At 45.1% G+C, this 24,162-nt stretch overlaps 1 pseudogene; it reads right to left on the bottom strand.

The window, feature by feature from the left end:
• Positions 1 to 9,744: 9,744 nt before the first annotated feature.
• LOC136646595 (5S ribosomal RNA) lies at positions 9,745 to 9,858 on the bottom strand (annotated as a pseudogene).
• Positions 9,859 to 24,162: the final 14,304 nt, after the last annotated feature.

Here is a 24,162-nt window from a genome sequence, read left to right as displayed (position 1 = left end):
AAAAAGTCGACCTCAGGGCTGATTGTGCACTTATTTTGGAGGTGGTAATGTTGAAGTACAAGGATGCAACCCTCTCATATTCGTGTGGGTAGGAGTTTGTAAAATAGCCAACCCCAGGGCTGGCCCTGATGTTGTAGCTTGCATCAGGGTGGGCAGTGGATTTGGGGTGCCCTTCAGTTTGAATCTGCCACTGCTGCCACCACTTCAGTCCCCGGGCCATATTAACCCATGGCCAGCCCCTTAGGCTTTCAGATATTTCAGGCCCCCTCCAACATTTCAGTCGTTTACCCCACTATAGCTGACAGCCTGACCCTGGCACGGTATCCATTTTGAGGGTCTTCTGATGAATTCTATTCATAATTTTTTTAAATAGTTTTATTGTGCGAGTAGAACTCTTCAGGAAAGCATATTTTGGGGGTATAATTGTTCAATACTGTTCACAATTCTTTGTGAATAATTTTTTTTTAAAGGAACCAGTATACAATACAGCATTAAAGTAGTGTGTGTGTGTGTGTGTGTGTGTGTGTGTGTGTAGAGAGAGAGAGAGAGAGAGAGAGAGAGAGAGAGAGAGAGAGAATGCTTATGAGAGTATATATATATGGATAAATATGTACATGCAGGGCTTTTTTTCTAATGGAACGCGGGGGGACGGAGTTCCGGCACCTTTTTGCAGGGGCCCCTCCCCTTCGGAGGCATTGGGGGGAGCAAAACAGAGGCATTCACTGGGTGGGTGCTGGGGGGTGCAGGGTGGGCGTGCGCCTGGCCCCTGCCTGACCGCACAACGACCCCCTACTGCCCCCATCCCCAAACTCTCGCCTGAGCCCAGCCCGCCTCCCCCCACACTCTGCTTCCCCATGCAGCTTCCAAGCCAGTGGAGGGCGTGGGGGACATGTGCCGACGCCGAGGAGGACGGACAGCCAGCCAGCCAGGGAGACGGGCTGCGGCACCCACGGAACGCCCAGGTACTGTCTTGGTGAAGGAGGAAGGAAAGGAAGCTGGCTGGTGCAGCCCCCGTGCCAATCTGCAGCGCGAGCCTAAGCGTGTCTACTCAGAAGTAAGTCTCATTGTGCTCAATGGGTTTGCTCCTGGGAAAGGGTGCATAGCCTTGCAGCCTGAGAGCCCAAGCCTATGCATGTCTACTCAGAAGTAAGTTCCATTGTGTTCAATGGGGCTTACTCCCAGGGAAAGTGTCATAGCCTTGCAACCTGAGTAGACAGGCAGAAGAAGGGCTCTGAGGCTGCAGTCCTCTCCACACCTTCCTGGGAGGAAGCCCCATTGACTCTAATGGGACTGACTTCTGAGGAGACAGGCACAGGATTGGGCCCTGAGGCTGCCATCCTATCCACAGTAAGCCCCATTCACTAAAGTGGACTTGTGAGTAGACATGCATAGGATTGGGGTCTTAGGCTGCAATCCTAGGCACTTTCCTGGGAGTAAGCTCCATTGACTAGAACGAGACTAACTTCAGAGTAGACATACCTAGGATTGGGCTCTTAATCCTGGCAGAGATATATATCTGCACCCGTTTTCACATGCTAAGGGCAGGTGAAAAGGGATTCTACGTTTGTACAATGTGCTGTCCAGCCTTGCCAGAGATCTTCCTCATCCTTCCCCCACAAGCATGCCCTCTGCCAGCCAGCATTTGCAGCTCCTCTCCAGCAATGCGCAGCAGCTGCTCAGGGCAGCAGAGAACATACAATTGCATGTCAAGCGCCTTCCCAAAGACACAGAGTATTCGGATACCTAAATTAAACCATATTTAATCGCTTGTTTGCAAACATAGCTGTTTCTGTGTGCACCTAAGGACCCCTCTTGTGTAAGAATTTCTTTTTTGTTCTTACTTCCACAGTTGCTTAGAGTATTTTTACTACATGGAACTCATGTAAACCATTTTTCGGAATCCATTCACTGCTTCCTCTCCTTGAAGTAGTGCCACACTACATACTACACACTACAAGTGCACCTGTATTTTTCCCCTTGTGTAGAAAAAGTAGCTAGGGGGAAGGGCATGTGGAGATTGACAGCCCAATCCTATGTATGTCTACTCAGAAGTAAATTCATCTTTAGGGGGGAAGCACATAAAAAATATTTTATTTCTCCAATAAAAATGGTTTAAAAATAAATAAATAAATAAATAAATAAATAAATGATCAACAAGTTGTGAGTTCCTGCACCTTTTTTCTTACAAAAAAAGCACTGTGTACATGTATTGCTATGACACAGAGTACAAAGTGCCATTGGAGCCCTATGGTGCAAGTTACAGTGCCTCAGTAAAAAAAAGAAAAAGGTGGCGCCCCCCAATCCCTGTGGGGGTCCCTAGACTTCAGCCTAGTCAGCCTTATGAATATTATGGCCCTGTCCAGTCCGCCACATTGATCCACTTCCCACTCACTAAAAGTGGATCATCAGCTTCCCCTTCCTTAGCCAGTCCCCTTTCTCCTTCCTTTGTCTGGTCCCTTTGAACTTGAAGGAGTGAGGAATGGGCCAGTTGGTAAGTTGGTAAGGAAGTGGATCGCTACTGCCCATACCTGACAACCATGTGGGCAATGGTGAACTACTTGACTCAACTCACTTGTTCTTTGCACAGCCCATTTAAACATAAAGGGACCATGTGAGGAACAAGCAGTGGGAGGGAATGAGTAAGCAGCCTTACTGGGATGGGGAAAAAAAAACACCATAAGCTCAATTACTCTTCCTGCGACACCCCTCTTCCTTCACCAGACTGTTTGGGATGCGCTGTCTTGTCCTTTGCCTCAGGCAGCAAAATGTCTCAGGCCAGACTTGCTCAACCCAACAAAAATATCTTCAGATTTATGTGGTTAAAGAAAATAACCAGATTTATGTGGTTAAATAGACTTAAAAACATTTTTTTTTGAAGGAGCTTACTGAAATTGCAATGTTGGAATTGTTCATATGGGGGATTATTCCTAACATATGATTCCCCCTCCCCCGCAAATGAGGTGGCAAAGGACCATTTCACATGTTATGCAACATTAAACTCAGGTTTGCTACCAAACATACTAATCTTGGCTAGAAGTCACAATCAAGTTATAGAAAGACATACTTCTGTGGGCACCACTAGATGAGAGGTGTGTGGTACCCAGGGGCCAAATAGCAGTTTGGGTAGATTTAAATTGAACGTTAAGGTCATTACATTTTTAGGTAGTAAAAATATAAACACTTCATGTACTGTTTGGAAGTTTATTTGATGAACCTTTTTATTCGCTTTGATGGTTCATTGCTTTAGTTTAGGAGTGTTCAAACATTTTGGCTGGAGGGCCACATCATCTCTCTGACACTGTGTTGGGGGCCGGGAAAAAAAGAATTAATTTAAAATTTGAATAAATTTACATAAATGAATATATTAGAGATGGAATTTATATGAATGAATGGTCTTGCAGTAGCTCAAGGCCTATAAAAGGCCTTGCACAAAGCAAGGCCAGCCTTTCCTTCGCTGCCACTGCTGCATCACAGATGTGAAACAGCAGGTAGTGGAGGGAGCCCTCGTCCCACAGCTCAGGTGAGAGGTTGAATAGTTGTCCTCTTGCTGAGAGCAGTTGCATTGGGCCAGCATGGGCTCCAGCAAGTCTCTGGAGGGCCAGAGGCTCATTGGAGACTGGGGGCTCCCCAAGGGCCTGATTGGGAGCCCCTGAGGGCTGCAAGTGGCCCCCGGGCTGGGGTTTGGGCACCCCTGCTTTAGTTCAACAACAGTCTTTTTCATTGGTTTGTCACCTGGTATACCTGTTGCTTGCTTTTGTTTGCCAAATGACTGGATGTGTCGCCAGAGTACAGCACAAGCTTTTATTTACTGTGATGTCTAAAGTATTTTTCATAGATAAGACTCAAGAGATTGAATTCCACCTGCTGTGGGGAGTCAAGGCTTGTGGGAATACGACAACCAAGGCACTGTAGGAAAGAAAAGGTAACCTCCTGGAGGAAGCCATCAGAAAGAGATCTGACACTCCTTGTACATGGTGACAACTGATGAAAGAAAACAAAGCCCTCAACTCTCTTTCTCAACCAGGTAAACTCTTCCACCCCTCCATCACAAAAATGAATGGGGAGCAAAAACAAGAGAATTCAAGGCAAGCAAATGTGAGCTGAACAACTCAAAATAAAGTCCGACTTAACAATAACAAATGGCATGCCATACCAAGAACATTTTTCTTGCTCATCCTGAGTGCTTGTGAGCCAAAATGCTGTCCTCAGCATACTGGAGAAAGGGTCAGATAATGCCTAGAGAGAGAAAAAGTTATTTCTTCTGATCAAGCTCAGCCTCCCAACCAATGTTGCCTCTACTTCTTTCTGTAGGAGGCACTTGCGGAGATTGTGCTGTCAGGGAGTTTTTTTGCCTGTACTCCATCTATATTTTTGTTAATTCAGTTTTAATCGTCTCCATTTAAACCCCAGAGGCTATAAATTAAAGATGGCTGTTAAGAACAGCTAAGCAAATTGACTTTGCATTCTCATTTATCCGATTTTGCCCTCTTTTGTTGACTCAGCGTTCTCTGGAGCCGTGGCGCTTGCTGAGGTATTTCCCCGAGGTTTTATTTTTTACTTTTGTTGAACTGGAGCAATTAGCTCCATGTACATCAGTCTATTTTCTGGCATTTTACCTGCAACTGTCCCTGGGCTTTTCATACTCGATGAACACTAGATACACATAGCAGCCAATGGGATTTCTTTTGCAAGAATTAACGTCTCTCGGAAAATAGTCTCTTTCCATTACACAGTCTTGCCTTGCAAGGAGGAAGGAATAAAGCAAGCAGGCTTGGGACATTGCCTGGGCATTGGTAGTGCCCAGTGTGACAAAACGCACTATCAGGCAGGCAACTTTTACTGACAAGATAAAGTAAAAGCAAGTAATTTTCTAATTTTTCTAAATCTCACTGTTCTTTATCTGATACTTACTCCAACGTCAGCTTGAAGAGTCCATCACACCTCCCTGATCTCCAGGGACCTCCACAAGTCAGGTGAAGGCTTAGCGTTTAACTTTAAGTACTCTGGTTTGATTATTTCCTAGAGTCACGCAATTGGGTGAAGGAAAACAACCTGGCTGTTTCTTCATGCCAGTTTACCTAGACAGGTGGACTTGGCTGCCAATTGGTGGGCTCAGCAGGATTGTTGGCAAGGAGCTGTTGTCTTCAACTGATTCCAGGTATGAAGACAGAGCAATCCAAGTCATAAGTCACGTCCAGTGCTTCTTGTACTTGTGACTTTTGCGGAATGGTGTTTCAAACCTTGGAGGAACACCCCAGAGTAATGGCTCTTGTCTCTATGATGCCAGGCAGTCCCTTTGGGAGGCTACAGCCTCCCAAATTCCTCTGAAGATTTAGAAATGTTTAAAAAAGGGGGAAATGGGCAAAAAAAATAGAGGGAAAAACAAAGCAAAACAAAATTAATCCCAATTGCACACAACGCATGCTTAACACATGGCACCATTCACCATAAGATATGGTGGTAGTTTAGGTGACTCTAAAAAAAGATCAGACAAATTCATGGAGTACAGGAAGTAGTTATTGCCATCTTGCTCTGCTAATGTGTTTCTCAGGGAATCTGGTTGAGCACTGTTGGAGAGAGAGTGTTGGACCACATGGACTTTGTTTTGGTCCAGCAAATAAATTATTTGTTCCTGATGTGAGATATAAATTCTGCTCCATGTAGTCATACGTCTTTTCTTTCACCATCATACAATCTTCTAGCCTTCTACCACTGTATATGAAACATTTACTTCTTTTGAAAGTATCCATGCTTTTAAATCACACTTTCTATTATCTGAACCACATTGGTAAGATATTTGACATACTTGCCAGGAAGGATTGTTCCATGGATCTTTGGGGTGGTGGTAGAGTGTTTCTTTTTCATGGTCTTCCTATGGTATTCACAGACCATATTAAATGTCAATTTTTCCTCTGGTTATTCAAACAAAAAGGGCCTGTCTGACTACAGGAACTGAAACCTATTGGCTTGACATCTGTATATTTTTCTTATATGCTTTTCACTCTTTGTCTTTGACACTTGTAATCAATTTTAATTAACATTTAATGAGAATGTTCTTAGATATCAGTCCTGTCTGAGCCCTGAAGGATTACCAACAAGTTCTTTTGGCACTGTGAGCAGAAGAGATGTTTATGGGAGTGAAGAGAAGATTCAGTTTCAAACCACTAGCAAGTGAGGCTGCAATCCTATGAACACTTTCCTGGAAGTAAGTCCCATTGAACTCTGCAAACTTCCTTCTGAGTAGACATGTATAGGATTGTGCTGTGAGTGACAGCTCAGTTCTGACTAAATATCAGCACTGTAATGGAGTGGGGCTGGGATGGCCTCTGCTGCATCCTAAGCACGGAGTTCTCCTTGTCCTGGAGTCTCCCTGCGTAATTGACTGCATTAATTGACTGCAGGGCTTAACTGACTGCCCTGGAGTATGCCCCAGCAGTCACCATGGGGCTACTCAGATCTGCACCAGCAAAATTGCTAGTGCAGATCCAAGCAGCCCTGTTCAGTGGATCAGGCCCAAGAAGGTGGATAGGATCCATTGGGAGTCTCTGCCACTATCCTGCCCAGGTCCGGTCAGCCCTCCCCTGCCTCATTACTCCCCCTCTCCACTACCACCCTTCCTGCTCCAGTCCACCTCTGCACCGCTCAGTGTGGAACTTATCCATCTCTGTGCCCAGTGCCTCTTCCACTGGTGCAAGAGGCCAGCATGCACCTGTGCAGGCCTTTGTGCTGGTGCCTACTTCTGCTTGGCCATCACAAAGTGCTTTCTGGCAGTTTCATGATGGCTGTTGCTTGGCAGCATGCACCAGACCAGTTTGGCAGCCATGGAGGATTGTGCTGTGAGTGAGTGAATGAATGAATGAATGGGAGAGTGAACATTGTGCAACTCTGGTGACCAAGTGTGCTTTACAAAGGCAAATTTTCTGTGTCTCCCTCTCATATCGTAAGGACCCCTGTGTCAGGTCCCTTACACGATAGCAACAAACATTCCCTGCATATCTCCATTCATCATGTGCTAACACTCATATCAAAAGGAACAGCTGGATCAGACATGACAAACTGTGATACACATACACCTGCATTCCAGACTGCTGTCCTAAGAACAAAGACTGAGCTATTAGGGGTGTGCATGAGCTTGCATGGTCCTAGGAACAACATTTTGCAGTTTGCTGGGAAAATGCAATATCTGAGTGAAGACGTGCAGATTTTGTGCTTCAGATGAGACAATGTGTGCATGTATTGTTCTATAAACTTATAATTTGAAAAGTATCTATATAAGGTATGTCTTTTAAACCCAGGGTTCATGTTGTATCTGGTGACAGGGGTCAGAACATATGTACAGTGGGCTCACCACATCAGCGGGAGTTTGATTCCAGTACTCCATGCGGAATCCCCCAAAACCCAGACACGCAAGTCGGAACATAAGAACAGCCCCGTTGGATCAGGCCATAGGCTCATCTAGACCAGCTTCCTGTATCTCACAGTGGTCCACCAATCCCAGCGGCCCATCACATGCTATGCTTATAAAGTGGTGTAAAATTGCGCCCATTGCATAGTAAAGTACAGTATTGTTTTTTCAAAAGTATGTGAAATGGCGGAGTGCCAGTCAAATGAGAAGTGAGCACTGGAAAGATCTGGGAAATGGTGAGAAGGTCTGTGATTTGTGACATGGCAGGGGGCTATAGCAGGGTAAGTGGAACTTTTTTTCTGAATAAATTTTTGATCTGCAGTTGGTTGAATCTGTTGATATGGGACCCGTGGATACAGCGGATGCACTGCATTTATTTTGTTACGTGGATATTCTATTCTGCCTTTCTTACACAGTGAAACTCAGGGCTCTGTGTGTGGGGTTCTGGGATGGTCACCCATTTCAGCACTGAGCAGACTTACAGCCCAATCCTAACTGGACTTTCTGCTGGTGGAAGACACACTCTGACAGCAGAAGTGCTGCAGTGGTGGCTTGTGTGACAAGGCTACTAGCAGGAAGGCCTCCTGCTGCCAGCACTGGTAAGGTGGAGGTGGAGGCAGAGGTGGACAAAGGAAGAAATGGGGCAGGGAGGGGGAGGAATGAGGAAATGGGGGTTACCAGCAGCACTTGAGTACACTGGCATCCTAGCTCCATTTCTTCCCCATTTCCTCTCCCTTACTCGCCACAGTTCTGTAAAAGAAAGATCCGAGTAGTTCCAAGGAGACGCATTTGGGTAGCAAAAAGAAAGTTCCCTTCTCAAGAGGAGACCTCTGGATTGCACCCCCACTGGGTGAAGTGCATTCTCTGCTGCCATGGCTGCATTGGTGGGGGTGGGGGGGAATTTAGTTAGGATTGGGCTGTTAGGTATGCTTGACTTCAGCAAGCTGGTTGTATCATGTATCTTCAGAGCATGCCCTGGGATTCCTGGTGTGGGGAAGGTTGATGCAATTTATGTCTGCAAATGTTCAAGCATTTTCTTATCATTTTCTTTCTGGTTTATGATGATAAGGAAAAGTGGATATACACCAGCACTTTCCCCCCTTATCTTCCTTATACAGCATGCTAGTTTATGTGTACAGTAAATCAACAGAACTTCACTACCCACAGACAGAATCTGCACCTTTCAGTAATATTCCCGTGGTGTCAAGGCCATATTCTGATATTAAATGTTAAACACTGACGTCTTACTGATGCAGGTATAGTGTTGACAGCAGCAGCATCAAGTCAGACTTACCTCAGACCTTACATCAGGAATGAATCCTTTCATTTGGGAACCTAACACTTAAGTGTAATCTCTGCGTAATGCTCTGGCTATCTCTTGGCGGGAATGGCAAAAAACAGCAGCCTGGCCAGTGCGATTCAGATGAATCACTTCCAAGTTGTGACAGAGGGTGAAAATTTCAAAATGATAATGGAGTGAATATCTGCTTCCGGCTCCTGCGTTCATCTCTTTTTTAATGTGATTGTTTACTAAAATGTGTAATGCAGTCAATTAAGCAAGAAAATTATATACTGGGTAATTATAGTTCGTGTTCCAGTAATAAGACCTCTTGCTGCACAAACAATTTGCTCATAACGGTGATATCATAAAAAAAAAAAAAGTGAAGAAGGTGGGAATGTACCGTTTTGCTAGGAAAGCCAAATCCTAGCGCTACATTTGTTAAAACTATGACATTATGAGCTGTCCTAGCTAAAGGAAATAAACTGGGTTATTTGATGTGTTAGTTATTTAATTTTTCTGTAAACTACTTTGTGGGCTTTTTTGTGTTAAAATGGTATATAAATACTGTATTCTTAATAATAACTTTAAAAAAGAGAAGAATTTCTGATGGAACTGGGGACAAATTTTGCAGTGCAGGTATCTACTGGCAGCTGCTTCTGACATCACCCGCATACTTTCTTCAAAATCAATGTGGCAATTAAAAAAAAATAATGTACCATGTGAATGTGCATCTTAAACATGAAAAAGTAGACATTCCACCTGAGATAGAAATGGAAAGGGAGGTGCAAGCAGCTGATATAGGGTTACATCCCAACAAATTGGAGAGGGGACTGTAGCCTAGTATTAAACCACCCAGATATGGTTTCAGATTCAATCCTGGGCATTGCCAGGGAGGGCAGGGGGAATGTTTCTGTCTGCCAGTGTCAACAATATTGAGCTAGATATACCAATGGCTAGACTCAGAAGGGTAGCCCATCCAAACTAGTGCTGGAACAGGCAAACTGAGTGGCCTGCACTTGTTGGTTGGCAACTTTCAGTCTCGAAAGACTATGGTATAAGCCTACAGCACCCGGTATTCCCAAGTGGTCTCCCATCCAAGTACTAACCAGGCCTGACCCTGCTTAGCTTCGGAGATCAAACAAGATCAGGCATGTGCAGGGTAACAGTTGGCCTGCACTGTAGGAGCGCAACTTGGGATAAGACAATATTTAGTAACACCCCAGCCACCCAGTGGGGCAACTTGGATCTGTGCCAGCAAAATCACTGGCTCAAATCTGAGCAGTTTGCGTAAGGCTGCGCAGGCCAGGGATTGGATTTAGGATTGGGGCTGCCACAGCCAAGCCCACACCTTCCAGGCCCAATCCGCCTCCTGTCTGCCCTCCCCCCACCCAAAACACCCCTCCCTGCCTCTGTTACATCCTCCTACCCCCTGGACCAGGCTGCCTGGGCCAGTGTAAAATTCTGTTGTCCAGCGTTTGAGGCTCTTCAGTCTAAAAAAAAGATGCCTGAGGGGGGTACATGATTGAGACATATAAATTATGCAGTGGATGGATAGAAAGATGCCAGACAGCACCAGAAACAGGGAACATCCACTAAAACAGAGTGTTGGGAGAGTTAGAACAGACAGGAGAAAATATTTCTTTACCCAGCATGTAAATTATTCTGTGGAACTCCTTGCCACAGGATGCGGTGTGTTACATGAAATTCCCCTTTTTCCTTTTAGTTGTAATTTTCTCTCTATATCTGGTTATGTTACAAAAACATCATGCAGGCCACACTTCCCCCAGCACATGTTTCCATAAACTCTGGTCAAGCCACAAGCTCATGGCATTGTATTGTTTAACCCAATCACTGTTTATGCAAAAGTGTCTCCTAATCCAATCACTGTTTATGCAAACGCATTAAACCTCAACACACAGGTCACAATCAGGTCAAGCCACAAGCTCATGGTTACAACATCCACCTCTCTAGGAGGAAGTCTTGCATAATAAATCATTGTTTAAGTGTCTCCTATTCATTGTATTGTTTTAACTCAATCACTGCTTAAGTACTCTATGCAGATTTGAACTGCTTTCCTGGGTTACTTATTGTGTAAGTTCCCCCAGCGAGGAAGACGGTCATTTGACCCTATTGAATTTTGCTGATAATCCTTTCAATGTTTTACATATTCCAAGTACCCCACTGTGTGTAGTAAGCAAGCACATCCAAGTCAGCTCTAGGTCACATCCAGGTCAGCAAAAACCCTTTTAAAGAGAGGGCTGGATGCCACATGCTCTCTCTCTGGCTCGCCCTCCAAGGCAGAGTGTCTCCTTCACAGGACCCCCCCCCCCAACTGCTCTGCAGGACAGGTAACTATCTGGCGCCTGAAACTCTTTCCTTTCTTTCCCCCCTTCTTTTTCTCCCCTTCTCTCCCCATTTTTAGTTAGCACTGAGTTTGGCAGACCAGGGACCCCTAAAATCCTTCCCTACAACCGTTCCCTTTCTAATTTCCTGGGATGCACCAAATACACTTCACATGCAACCACCATAAAGCTAGGTACACTAGATGCAAGTACTAGGACCAAGACTCATCATTTTTCATGTGCATTATGTTTACCTGTGCGTTTTTGTAATAAAAATATAATCTTTGATTAAAAGTTATCTTTCTCTCAGTCTCCTCCTTAAGCTAAAAGCAAATTTCTCTGCATTATGCCGTCTTGTTATCCTGCTTATGGTCCTGAAGTTTCCAATAAGGGCAGTGTAATTATTCCCCTATACAAAACAGCCCTTTTTGGTAATAGTGTTGGCACCTGGCCTAGATGCCTTTGAAAGGGGAATGGACAGATTTATGGAGGACAAGTCCATCACAGATTACAAGCTTTGATGAGTACGTGCAACCTCCTGATTTTAGAAGCAGGCTACCTCAGAAGGCCAGGAGTGGCATCGGGATGCAGGTCTCTTGTTGTCATGTGTGCTCCCTGAAGCATCTGGTGGGCCACTGTGGGATGCAGGAAACTAGACTACATGGGCCCTTGGCCTGATCCAGCCCAGCTCTTCTTATGTTCTTATATCCCCTCTTTTAAAATTTAATCACAAGCTGAAGCCCCCTGTGTAGGAATCCTTTTAACCGCAGGGAGCAGTTGGATGGCGGAGTGAGCCAGCACTTCTGCAGGATAAGCAGTACTGTCTGCAGTGCTGGTTGATCAGCACACGCACACATGGGAAGAGGCTTAAGAAAAATGTTCACAGCAAAGAAAGGATCTGCTGATGGGCTTTTTGCTGGGGTGCATTTGGCGGACAGCTATTCCCAGTTGGCTCTCCTGGGTTTTTTTTTTTTTTTTGTCAGCTCAGCTGGAACCTCAGTATCGGCTCTTTCTTGCTATGCATTATTGGCTGCAGAGAGTCTACTATGAAAGAAAGGAGCAGTGATTTATTTTAGATGAACTTTGACGAAAGAGATTGCGCGAGAGAGAGAGAGAGAGAGAGAGAGAGAGAGAGAGAGAGAGAGAGAGAGAGAGAGGCTAATTCTCGTAGTTATTGTCCATAATTTATAAATAGCCCTTCCTGCTGCTCTACAGCAGCCTGGAGAAGACAACAAAGCTCCACAGCGAGGCTTCCTGCATCATCCTCCACAGGGTGACAGCCAGGCACTGAGAATTCATCTCTGCAGGCTCATTGCTGCACGGCTGGGCTCCAAACGCAGTGTTTTTGGTGGCACACTCGTCCATGGGGACTGTCATTAGTCACGCTGGAGAAAGTAGGCTAAGAGAGATTTATACACTCCTCAGAAACTTTCAATCATCACAGTGAAAGGAGTGAAAAATAGTTAAGGCAATCTGAAACCACACACAAGGGCCCATCAGGTTTCTCAGTGTTGTTGCTGATAAAATGATGAAAATAAATGATCTGGAAGAGTTCACCTCTGCTGTGAATTGCTGGATGCCTGGAGGACATTGAAAACCCAGAAAGGCTCCACATTTTGCAGGAACAGAATTTTGCAATCACCTGTCCTCCTTGAGAGATTTCTAAGGAAGTTTTGAAATGCAGAATTTCTCCTAGGGGGGGATTTAAAAAATCACACTCATAAAGAAATAGGTAGTGCATGCTTGTTATCCCCATGTGTTTGTCCTGAGAAAACAACCTGTCGACTCCAATAAGTCTGTTCTAGCCACTTCCCCATGCTGTCAATGTTGGGTGATTCATGGTTGCTGGGTTGCTCCATAGACCATTGAGCCATATGCAACAGAGAAAATAACCATGATCCTATATCTCAAAATGAAAGGGAAGTGAATGAAGGAGCCCTCTGCTTAGCAGCAGAATGTATTTTTTTTAATAAGCATAAAGCCCCCTGTTTAACCCCCTGCACCTCTAACATAAGAACAGCCCCACTGGATCAGGCCATAGGCCCATCTAGTCCAGCTTCCTGTATCTCACAGCGGCCCACCAAATGCCCCAGGGAGCACACCAGATAACAAGAGACCTGAATCCTGGTGCCCTCCCTTGCATCTGGCATTCTGACATAACCCATTTCTAAAATCAGGAGGTTGCGCATACACATCATGGCTTGTACCCCATAATGGATTTTTCCTCCAGAAACTTGTCCAATCCCCTTTTAAAGGTGTCTAGGGTAGACGCCAGCACCACATCCTGTGGCAAGGAGTTCCACAGACCGACCACACGCTGAGTAAAGAAATATTTTCTTTTGTCTGTCCTAACCCGCCCAACACTCAATTTTAGTGGATGTCCCCTGATTCTGGTATTATGTGAGAGTGTAAAGAGCATCTCCCTATCCACTCTGTCCATCCCCTGCATAATTTTGTATGTCTCAATCATGTCCCCCCTCAGGCGTCTCTTTTCTAGGCTGAAGAGGCCCAAACGCTGTAGCCTTTCCTCATAAGGAAGGTGCCCCAGCCCCGTAATCATCTTAGTTGCTCTCTTTTGCACCTTTTCCATTTCCACTATGTCTTTTTTGAGATGTGGCGACTAGAATTGGACACAATACTCCAGGTGTGGCCTTACCATAGATTTGTACAACGGCATTATAATACTAGCCATTTTGTTCTCAATACCCTTCCTAATGATCCCAAGCATAGAATTGGCCTTCTTCACTGCCGCCGAAAATTGGGTCGACACTTTCATCGACCTGTCCACCACCACCCCAAGATCTCTCTCCTGATCTGTCACAGACAGCTCAGAACCCATCAGCCTATATCTAAAGTTTTGATTTTTTGCCCCAATGTGCATGACTTTACACTTACTGACATTGAAGCGCATCTGCCATTTTGCTGCCCATTCTGCCAGTCTGGAGAGATCCTTCTGGAGCTCCTCACAATCACTTCTGGTCTTCACCACTCGGAAGAGTTTGGTGTCATCTGCAAACTTAGCCACTTCACTGCTCAACCCTGTCTCCAGGTCATTTATGAAGAGGTTGAAAAGCACCGGTCCCAGGACAGATCCTTGGGGCACACCGCTTTTCACCTCTCTCTCGGGCTATAAACTCTACAGGAGGGACAGGCAGGGGCGTGTTGGAGGTGGGGTGGCCCTTTATGTTAAGGAAGGGATAGAATCCAGCAAAGTAGAGATTGAAGGTGGGTCCGACTCCACCGTAGAATCTCTGTGGGTTAAATTACCAGGCTTGTGCAGCGATGTAAAACTGGGGGCGTGCTAGCGTCCTCCAGACCAGAAATCGGATGGGGACCTTGAAATGAGGAAACAGATCAGGGAGGTGACAAGGAGGGACAGGGTTGTAATCATGGGGGACTTCAATTATCCTCATATTGACTAGGTCAATTTGTGTTCTGGTCACGATAAGGAAACTGGATTTCTTGACGTGCTAAATGACTGTGGCTTAGAGCAGCTAGTCGCGGAGCCCACCAGAGGACAGGTGACTCTGTATTTAATATTGTGTGGTACTCAGGACCTGGTTAGAGATGTAAACGTTACTGAGCCATTGGGGAACAGTGATAATGCTGTGATCCGTTTTGACACGCACGTTGGGGGAAGAATACCAGGCAAATCTCTAACAAAAACCCTTGATTTCCGACGGGCAGACTTCCCCCAAATGAGGAGGCTGGTTAGAAGGAGATTGAAAGGGAGGGTGAAAAGAGTTCAATCTCTCCAGAGTGCACGGAGGCTGCTTAAAACAACAGTAATAGAGGCCCAGCAGAGGTGTATACCGCAAAGAAAGAAGGGTTCCACTAAATCCAGGAGGGTGCCCGCATGGCTAACCAGCCAAGTTAGAGAGGCTGTGAAGGGCAAGGAAGCTTCCTTCTGTAAATGGAAGTCTTGCTCTAATGAGGAGAGTAAAAAGGAACATAAACTGTGGCAAAAGAAATGTAAGAAGGTGATATGGGAGGCCAAGCGAGACTATGAGGAACACATGGCCAGCAACATTAAGGGGAATAATAAAAGCTTCTTCAAATATGTTAGAAGCAGGAAACCCGCCAGAGAAGTGGTTGGCCCTCTGGATGGTGAGGGAGGGAAAGGGGAGATAAAAGGAGACTTAGAGATGGCAGAGAAATTAAATGAGTTCTTTGCATCTGTCTTCACGGCAGAAGACCTCGGGCAGATACCACTGCCCGAATGGCCCCTCCTGACCTAGGAGTTGTCAGATAGAGGTTAAAAGAGAAGATGTTTCAGACCTCATTGATAAATTAAAGATCAATAAGTCACCGGGCCCTGATGGCATCCACCCAAGAGTTATTAAGGAATTGAAGAATGAAGTTGCTGATCTCTTGACTAAGGTATGCAACTTGTCCCTCAAAATGGCCACGGTGCCAGAAGATTGGAGGATAGCAAATGTCACGCCTATTTTTAAAAAGGGAAAGAGGGGGCACCCGGGAAACTATAGGCCGGTCAGCCTAACATCCATACCGGGTAAGATGGTGGAATGCCTCATCAAAGATAGGATCTCAAAACACATAGACGAACAGGCCTTGCTGCGGGAGAGTCAGCATGGCTTCTGTAAGGGTAAGTATTGCCTCACGAACCTTATAGAATTCTTTGAAAAGGTCAACAGGCATGTGGATGTGGGAGAACCAGTGGACATTATATATCTGGACTTTCAGAAGGCGTTTGACACGGTCCCTCACCAAAGGCTACTGAAAAAACTCCACAATCAGGGAATTAGAGGACAGGTCCTCTCGTGGATTGAGAACTGGTTGGAGGCCAGGAAGCAGAGACGAATAATCTCTTATTAGACGATCTCAGGTACCAGGGCTGGTAAAGACCTTGGAGAGCTACTACCAGTCAGAAGATGTAGTACTGGGCTAAGGAGGACCAATGAATAGAAGGACATTTCATTTCTTCAAGGGCCCCCATTGCCTCTTTTACAATCTCTGATTCATAAATGGATCACAAAGAAGAGTTCTGGAGGTTGTTCTCCCCAGGTCATGGATGTGGCTTTTAGTGGCATTTCTTTTCAGCCACGCAAGCAAATCTCACATTTTCTTTTTCTGATAACAAAATCAAAGCTGTTGGGCACTCATTTTAAATGTTGTAGTGGACACCTGTCACATATTGGGAGGACCTTGACAAGATTCTGGCAGCACAAGTGAGCCACAGCAATGTATAGCTTCTTGGTGCTAGCCCAGCAATTTTCAACCCGTGCGCCACAGACATTTGTGTGCTGCAAAAAGTGCGCAGGTGTGCCACAGGAATTTGGAGCACAGTGGTTGAAAATAGCTGAAAAAATCTTCCAGGTTCAGCGACTCTTTTCTAGGGCAACTGTCTTTGCAGAGGAAGAGGGACAGACAATTCATTACTACAGACAGTTGCCCTAGAAACAGAGCCACAGAACCCAGGCGAGTCTCCAGGAAACTAGAAGTGACATCACTAGAGGTTAAGACCATAGAGAAGCACAAGAAGCAAAACACTGAAAAATCACTGTGCGAGCCAGATAGGTTCTTACGGATAAGGAGCTGTGAGAGGGGGCTGATACACATTAGGACCATGACAGGGATAGACTTAAAGCCTCCTATCCTGCTGGCATGGTTCTGGTCCAGATCATCCTTGCCATTTAGGTAAAAAAGAAACAAGCATGCCAGGGCCAGTGATGCAATTAACTTCTCATCTAATTTGGTCTTGAAAATATGACCCTAGTAGAGAGGAAGAGCAGATTGCACAAGATAGTCTCAAATCCCTGATTAGGAAGCCTGACCTGGATGCAGTTTTCTCCATCAGTTACATACTTGCCCCCCCCCCGAACCTTTCTTTTCTTTTAAAGAAACCACATTTTAGAACACAAAAGCACCTAATTATTTCTGTGAAATATGTGTCTTATTTAGCTGAGGCTACAAATAGCCATGAACAATTTTCTCCTTCCTGAGATGGTCAGAAACAAACGTTTATTGGTGGTGTTCAATTGCAAACCTTCCTCTTTATCAGATGGCATCACAAAGGAAAGCCCTGCTGGGTACACAACAGCTGCATGCACATCTAGGGTTGTCATTACAGCAGTATAGTTTTCCCTCCAGCTGTAGCACCAGCTTTCTAATGCAAGCTATAGATGGATTCTGGCAGATACAAAGTGGAAAATTTTCCTTGCCAGAGAAGGAAGCACAAAGTAATGTTTATAAAGTAAATTTCAAGCTCATCTGGAATCAGAACAAGCATAGACTGTCAGTGTTTTTTAGGCTATGATCTAAAGAAAACATGCTTGGAAGCAAGTCCCATGAAGCTTGGGGGCTTACTTGCTGGTAAGCGTGCTTAGGAGAGGGATGTTAGCATCTAATGTGGCTCTAAAACCAGTTGTAATAGAGGTGGCTTTAGAATTCAGTGACAAAAGGAGGATCAAAGGCTTTTTCAGTGCAATGACAAATAATCAGTTCCAGTTGCCACCCTGGCAACTGAAAACACAGGTCATGGTTCAGGATGTGGACTCACCTCCCTGCATTACAATCTCTGCGCATGAACTGGAGGTTGTCCGTTTGTGTACCTTGGCTCAACGATCTACGACATTCTTTCGATACTGAGCTAAACAAACGCATCGGTAGAGCAGCTACCTTGTTTTCCAGACTCACAAAGAGAGTCTGGTCCAACAAGAAGCTGATGGAACATACAAAGATCCAGGTCTACAGAGCTTGCATCTTGAGTACACTTCTGTACTGCAGCGAGTCCTGGACTCTTCGCTCATAACAGGAGAGGAAACTGAATGCTTTCCACATGTGCTGCCTCCGACGCATCTCCGGGCAGGAAGTCTGGTCTAGAGGGTAGAGCCTCCGTTAGCCCGAAGATAACATCAGAAGGTCGCCAGTTCGAGAACACCGGCAGCTCCCTGAATGACTGAGAATGGTGAGACCTTGAAGCAGCTGACAAGCCCAGCTGAGTGATTCCACCTGCTCTTTGTGTGAGCAAGAATCGTCTTGGCTGCCCTCCATGTGAGAGAAGGAGCTGCTTGTCAGCCTGCATGGGATAACTGGAGGCCAGAAGTGAGACCAAACCAGGAAGATCCATTCTGAAATGTTGTTGGTTCTTGAAAGAGAGAACCTCTATGTTTGTAAAAATCCCCTTGAGGGATTTAGAAACGCCTGCCTATGTAAAACGCCTTGAATAAAGTCAGAGGAGTAATCCGATGACCAGAAAGGCGGTATATAAATACCTAGTTATTATTATCCTCGGTATCACCTGGCAGGACAAAGTTCCAAATAGCACAGTCCTGGAACGAGCTGGAATCCCTAGCACGTATGCACTGCTGAAACAGAGACGCCTGCGTTGGCTTGGTCATGTCGTGAGAATGGGCAATGGCTGGATCCCAAAGGATCTCCTCTATGGAGAACTCGTGCAGGGAAAGTGCCCTACAGGTAGACCACAGCTGCGATACAAGGATATCTGCAAGAGGGCTTTGAAGGCCTTAGGAATGGACCTCAACAGATGGGAAACCTTGGCCTCTGAGCATCCTGCTTGGAGGCAGGCTGTGCAGCATGGCCTCTCCCAGTTTGAAGAGGCACTTACCCAACAGACTGAGGCAAAGAGGCAAAGAAGGAAGGCCCACAGCCAGGAAGACAGACCAGGGACAGACTATATTTGCTCTCATTGTGGAAGGGATTGTCACTCCCAAATTGGCCTCTTCAGCCACACTAGATGCTTTTCCAGAACCACTTTTCAGAGTGTGATACCATAGTCTCCCGAGACTGAAGGATGCCAATGATGCCACCCTGCATCTCAGCTTGAGTGATGTCAATGTGGACCAAGTACACAGCTGAATATAAACTGGGCAGCAAAGGAGTAGGGCAACATGGGAAGAGCAGCCATCAGAAGTACTACATAGGACATTGGCAATGTTTAGTTGTGCTTCTATGGCATGTTTAAGAAGTAAAATGTATGAGAATGTATCTTGATCTTTTCCCTTTGGGGAATTCAACATATAGGGAGGACATGGGGGGAGGATAGCAGATCAGGCCTAAGAGGGGGGTGGGTTTGGCAGCAGTGACACCTACCAAATCCTAATCCCTTTACTGGGCCCAATCTGCCTTCCTGGATCAATGTGGACTTGCACCAGCTATAGAACTGGTGCAAGTCCACGTTGACCCACAGCATGCTGTATTCCCTTACCCTGAGGAAACCTCAACATGCTGGAACTCCCCTGTGGGATATAATAGAAGCCACACTGGTGCCACTGCATTGCTGCGCAGGGAATTTGGATTGGGCTGTAAGGCAAATAGCAAAGTATTGGCTATAACAGCAGCATGCAGTAAACATCTTCTGATACTCATCTCTTTATTTCTAACAACTCCGTGGGAAAGCTCGGTGCATAAAACTGAAATTAGTGGGGGGAAAAACAACATGCACATTTTATGCCTCTGTTATCTACTTCACCTGGGCTCCTGAGAAGACTCTAGGCTCCTGAGAATATAAGAACATAAGAAGAGTCCTGCTGGATTAGGTCAAAGTCTCATCTAGTCCAGCATTCTGTATCTGACAGTGACCCCAGATTCCTCAAGAAGCACAAAAGACATGCATCCTGTTGCCACTCCATTGCACCTAGCATTCTGAGGTAGCCTGCTATTAAAACCATATACCCATCATGGTTGGTAACCTGTGATGGACTTCTTTCTAGAAATCTGCCCAATGCCCTTTTAAAGGCATCTAGGCCAGACACCATCACCACATCCTGTGGCAAGGAGTTCCACAGACTAATTACATGCTGGGTAAATAAGCATTTTCTTTTGTCTGTTCTAACTCTCCAGACACTCAATTTTGATGGATGGCCCCTGGTTCTGGTGTTGTGTGAGAGAGAAAAGAACACCCGTCTCTCCACTCTATCTATCCGCTACATAATTTTGTACGTTTCAGTCATTCCCCCCCTCAGGCGCCTTTATACAAGAAGAATATACAGGCCCAACCATTTACACAAGAATCTACTTCAAAACTGAAACTGTTCCTCCAGCTCTCTTCCATAGCCTGTCTCATCCTGAGGCCTTCTTCCCTGCTACAGAGTCAGTAGCCAAGAAAAAGTAATACAAGGAGACATAATGTATTATGTAACGTGCCTTTTGTCTCACTGTCACATGTGATCAAGCCGATTTTCCTATATTTGTCGGGTTTAAAACCTTGCAAAACCTGTTTGATCAGAGATAAAAGCAAAACAAAAGAAATGAATATGTACGCTCTGGGCAACAATGGTGTTCTCGTGTCACCTTCATGTCTATTGAGCACCTGTGCTGTTTGGGGGGGAGTTGGTGTCATATCCTTGAAACACTGAAGGGACTTTCTTGTCAGAGGTCTTGCAATCAGTCTGTCACTCTGTGAGGAACACAAGAGATTCAAAGTATAGATGAGATAAGTCAGCTCCTTAGCAAAGCAGCCCTCCAAACACTCAAAAAAATCTACAAAGACTAGGCCAAGCTGAACTGAAGCAAAAGTTAACGCTTTTCCTTTTTTAACCAATGGCCAATGAACTAGATCCAGAAGTCTGCAGTCCTTCACATTCTGAGTGACATAAACACAGTAATTGGATGGCTGGCAATGTGGTGGCAGTGGCAGGTCTGCAAGGATGATTGCAAAAGGGAATTCAATTAGACCAGACATTTTTGTGAGGAAGGATATGGTGTAAGAAGCAACATGCATTCAAAACGAAGTCAGAGTCATGGGCATTCACAAGTGCTCATCAGAGGTAAACTTCTGCTTCCCTTCTGTATCTGGGGCATCAAGAAGGAGGCAGAATTATGCCTGAAGGACACATACTATCAAGCACACATTGTCCCTGAACCAAATTTCCCACAAAAAGCTCCTTTCAACTGCCTGGGAGGGTTGGCACTCCAACACAACTCTCAGTCACCACACCTCACTTCACTATCAACTCCTTTCCAAAAAATCTCTTCCTACATTTCCATACACACTTGTGCAAGCCATCCTTATCCCCCTCTCACAGAGACTAAGGTCACCACATACTTGACCTTCAACTCACAAAGTCCAAGGTGAACCATGCTCCTATCTCTCTGGCAAAATAACCCTCCCCTTACCATACCTCCACAATCATTCACTCTTAGTCCCTTAACAACAAAGAAGAGAGAATACTAAATATAAAACGGATCAAACAGTAAACTGGCACCTAATTCGTACATTGTTGCCATGATTATACTGCATAAGTACACCTCCAACCAAAAGGTGGTGCTGCTCCACATCCTTAGTACTGAACTAAGGTTCTACACATCTTGTTTCTGATACTGCTCTAGTTTGGAGAAGTTTCTGAACAGTTAGATTCCTATTGGGAACCTGGACCACTGGGAAACTGGCAGGTCTTTAATAAAATTTGCTGCTCCAAGCAAATATAACATTAGGAAATCCTTGCATGCTGTCAAAGATCAAACCACATACTGAAAATCAAATATGCAACATCAAACATTAAGTACTGCTGCCTGTCAAAAATAAAATGCTGTCAGATATAAAATACCAGGTTTCAAATAACATACATCAAGCCATACACTGTCAATGATCAAATACCATGACAGCTCCAACTGTTGAATTCTAAATGCCATTGTATGTCTTCCATCAAACACTGATGAATGACACTCGACTCACATTTGAGGAATTAAAACAAAAAAAAAATGTTACTGAGGTCAGTATATTAATATGTGTCTCCCAGACTGTGGGTTGCGACCCTCCAGTGGGTCACAACCTGATTGTTGGTGGGTCATGAAAATGAAACTGACAAGCTGATTAACAAGGAAAAGGTATTGAGCCCTATGGAAAGTGAAACTGAGCCACATGTGGGTGTTTACTCACAGGTAGGCAAATGTGCCTTGGACAAGCAAAGGGGAATCCAAGACCACCAGAATGATCCCAATCCCATGAATGTGGAGCTCAACAAACACTCCAGAAGGCACCCACCCACACCATAGTGGAAAGGATTAAGGGCCCAATCCTATCCAAATTTCCAGTGCTGGTGCAGTTGTGCCAGTGGGGTGTGTGCTGCATCCTGTGGTGGAGGGATAGTCACCTGGGCTTTCTCAAGGTATGGGAACATGTGTTCCCTTACCACGGGGTGCATTGTGGCTACACCAGAGCTAGAAAGTTGGATAGGACTGGGCCCTAAAACAGAGACTTGAACAGCTGGTGAGGTGAAATTTTGTTTTAGTGTTGTGAAGCTAGGTGGGTTCTGATAGAGTGTCATTTTAAAAAGTGGGTCTCAGTGCTAAAAAGTTTGGGAACCGCTGTATTAATAGCAATAGATATAATTGTGAGCCAAATATTTACCTTGATATATGTGGCTTCTCTTGCCCTTTCGATCTATTTGTAGCAGCGCAAGCCTATGCATGTCTACATTGAAGTAGTTTGCATTGTGTTCAATGGAGCTTACTCCCAGAAAAGTATTTATGGGATTACAGCCTTAGTATGTTGAATTTCCACACTGAAAATCTACACATACCATTATGACTTATTTATGTATTATGTATGACCCATCGCATGAAGATTGCTATCCGGTGCTATAATCAGGCTATGCACTGAGGATCTTGGGAACAAAAGAGGAACCTCTTCCATTCCCACTTCCACTCTCCATCTGGCCAGTTCTGAAGAGGGGCTGGGTGGAGAAGGAGCGGGGTAGGGACTGGGCTTAGCCCCTGCATGTGCACGCAAGACAGAGGGGGGTTGCGGAACTTCACATGCTTCAGACCCCATTGTGGCTTTGACTGGGCTTTAGAACATTTGTTGTTGTTTTCCTTTTTTACACCCCTCATAACCGCAGCTGACTGACAGTTACTCTTCTGAATCATTTGCTTTCCTTTATCCTTGGTATAAGAACCTATTACCTATTCAGTTTGTCTATTAGTCAGTAATCAGTAGACGGGTTAAAGGTGGGAGAGACTGTAGTTAGTTTTTTTTGGATTTATTTCACTGATATATGTCTGTGGATTGGTTATTATTTAACCCCTCTTATTAAATACTGTTGTGTCATCACCTATCAATCATTTATTCGTAAAGTATATGAAGGTTCTTAAGTTCCTAGGTACAGTACCATCAGCCTATATCACAATGTGAAATAACCAAATGATAAATCTTTGCTCCACGTGAAGTTCTTCTAGGGTTGGTTCACTGTCAAGCTCCTCCAGCAAAGGCAGGCACTCATGGCACTCAATGTTGCGGTCATGTTGTGAGAATGGATGATGGGCGGATCCCAAAGGATCTCCTCTATGGAGAACTCGTGCAAGGAAAGCACCCTACAGGTAGACCACAGCTGCGATACAAGGACATCTGCAAGAGGGATCTGAAGGCCTTAGGAATGGACCTCAACAAGTGGGAAACCCTGGCCTCTGAGCAGCCTGCTTGGAGGCAGGCTGTGCAGCATGGCCTTTCCCAGTTTGAAGAGACACTTTGCCAACAGTCTGAGGCTAAGAGGCAAAGAAGGAAGGCCCATAGCCAGGGAGACAGACCAGGGACAGACTGCACTTGCTCCCGGTGTGGAAGGGATTGTCACTCCCGGATTGGCCTTTTCAGCCACACTATACGCTGTGCCAGAACCACCTTTCAGAGCGCGATACCATAGTCTTTCGAGACTGAAGGTTGCCAATACAATATAAATCTTTGCTCCAGAATCTGGTCATGCAAAATATAAAACATTGTTGGATGTCAAACGCTGATATAGAAAATGGGTTATTTCAGTAAATATTCAATCTCAACATGTGGGGAGATAGCTTTTCAGGACAATTTAGAAGGCAACTTTGTTTCAACTGGTGGCCCATTTTGTAGCTATCCTGAAGTTTTAGGAACAGTTTTGCAGGAAGACACTGAACAGCCTGAGCAAGCCAACTGGCTTGAATATTTTCAAGTGGCTAGAAATAATGTCTTGCCTTACTGGCAATGTTACTGAATCAATTTATGAACTTCCTAGGATAAAAGAGCCAGGTCAACATGTTCTTGCTGCTAGGTCTTATAGAGGCAATCATAATGGATGTCTACTCAGAAGCAAATGCCATTGAGTTGAGTGAGATGTTTTCCCAGGTGAGCATGTATCCAATTGCAGCCTTAGATTTCTTGACTTCCAAGCTACTTATTCAGA

The sequence above is a fragment of the Tiliqua scincoides genome, chromosome 3, assembly GCF_035046505.1.
Source record: "Tiliqua scincoides isolate rTilSci1 chromosome 3, rTilSci1.hap2, whole genome shotgun sequence".
Classification (NCBI taxonomy): Eukaryota; Metazoa; Chordata; class Lepidosauria; order Squamata; family Scincidae; genus Tiliqua; species Tiliqua scincoides.
The sequence above is the reverse complement of the archived record's forward strand: the minus strand, read 5'-3'. Positions and strand labels throughout refer to the sequence as shown.